A 2,003-nucleotide genomic window follows, 5' to 3' on the forward strand; every position below is an offset into this window, starting at 1 on the left:
GCAGAATGATGAAAAAGGGGTCCCTATGTCCTCCAGCAGTCTAAGCCTATAGCAGCAGAACTATAGAGATAGCCCAGGATCTTCCCAAAGTAAGAAAAAAGAGAATGTTAGAACTGTAAATATACAGTCATATGTATAACACCGTTTATTGTATATATAACTATTTTTAAAATGTATTTATTATTGTTTTCAAGGCTGCACTTTAAAATATGAAATTGTCTAGAGCTGTTCTAAACTTAATTTCTTTTTATATACACTTGTGCATAAAAAAAGTCATAAGTAATTATTGGCTTTTATATACTTATAATAACAATGAAAAATCTAAAAAAAAATAAAGATTAGCACATTTTCCCAAAGTAAGAGTTGTAGTATGAACCAAATGAGGTTATCTATGTTTGGAGGCACTACATGCTCTATAGTGTAATTATTGCCTATTATATGCTTATAATAACAAAGAGAAAATCTTCAAAGATGGACATTTTTGGAGCAGTGAGCTCCCCATAGAGTCCAATGTAATTCTCTCAGCACGATAGGGGACTCCTTTTTGAGGAAACTATGGTTGTAGCTCACTGTCTGCCTTGCTGTGGTGGCAGAGAGTTGTTTGTTTTGTAGAATAAATCATCCGGCGACAAGTTATTAATCTGGAAAAGCTGAATCTGTGGCTAGATTGCCAACTTTGCTTGAGTTTCACGATGCTGCCTGCATGGCTGCAGCGGAGGAGAGAGGAGAGAGAGGAGTGATAGCTTGTGTTATATTTCCCCCCAAATAAATAATGGTCATTATGGTATAAATATCGTTTCTTTCTACAGCTTTCCAGCTCATGCAGCTATTTTCATTGTACAGATCAGCTGCGCTGACGGATCGGCTGAAATCATTGCGATGGTGGTGGCACTGATGATGCCCTTCTGACTTTCCAATGATCCCTCTTTTTGCCCTTTAAAAATGAAACCGTGAGTGAGAAAGCAGCACCGATAGATGACTTATCTAAATTTTGATCAGCTTTTACATTGAGGTCTTCACCTCATACAGTTTGTGTTTTCGATTTAGGGCATGACACTCTTGACCCTAGGACTGTCCGGTGTAGGAAGCATAGGATCAAATTTAGCACTTCTGGAGTTAAGCATTGTTAGAAGGACCTAGGTCTTCAGCCTTACCTTGGCAGTAGTGATGGCTTCATGAGGCATTATGAAGCATTTTGACACATTGGCAAACTGTACTGATACTTTTCAATACTGTGTCACTGAATATTGACACACTGGACATTTAACAACACTACAAGCAGACTCTGACAGACTAAACTGACATTGATTTGATGACCTATATTAAAATCATATTTAAAACCATTGTTTTCTTTAATGAATATGTCATATTTTTATTTAAATTGAAAATATGTTTGATATTTTAGATTTTTACACAGTTTTGGGTACTCTAGCCAAGCTGAGTTTTTGCTGAGTAAGACTGAGTTTGTTGGGATCCTCAGGCTTGCCCACCAGAGGGCGCCGAGGATCCTCTTCTGTTCTGTGTATTTTTCCCCTAGGGCTGGAATCTTCCTGCACACCTGTTGCTAATCCTCTCATCAGAAGACCTCTCCTTTATAAGCTCCTGCCTGACCTTGCTTCCACGCCGCAGTGTTGATCTTAGTTGGAAACCTGTCTCTGGTCTGAAGCTCTGGAGGAGCTGCATCACAGGGAACCAGTCTCAACCCAGAAGCTCTAGGAGAGCTTAACCTGCTAATCTACCCTGGTGAGCCAACCCGAAGATTCCTACGTGGATGAAACCTAAGACTTCTATGTGGAGTTTCCCTAGAGGTTCCTACGTGGAATCAGCTTCAGGAATCTTATGTGGATGTTCCCTGTTGTTCTCTGCTAAGAGCTGGAAGCTCAACCTTGAAGAATCCTACAGTATGTGGATGTTCCCTGTTGTTCTCTGCTAAGAGCTGGAAGCTCAACCTTGAAGAATCCTATGTGGATGTTCCCTGTTGTTCTCTGCTGTGAGCTGGAAGC

Source organism: Cyprinodon variegatus, unplaced genomic scaffold (assembly GCF_000732505.1).
Source record: "Cyprinodon variegatus isolate N-32 unplaced genomic scaffold, C_variegatus-1.0 Scaffold1625, whole genome shotgun sequence".
NCBI classification, from domain to species: Eukaryota; Metazoa; Chordata; class Actinopteri; order Cyprinodontiformes; family Cyprinodontidae; genus Cyprinodon; species Cyprinodon variegatus.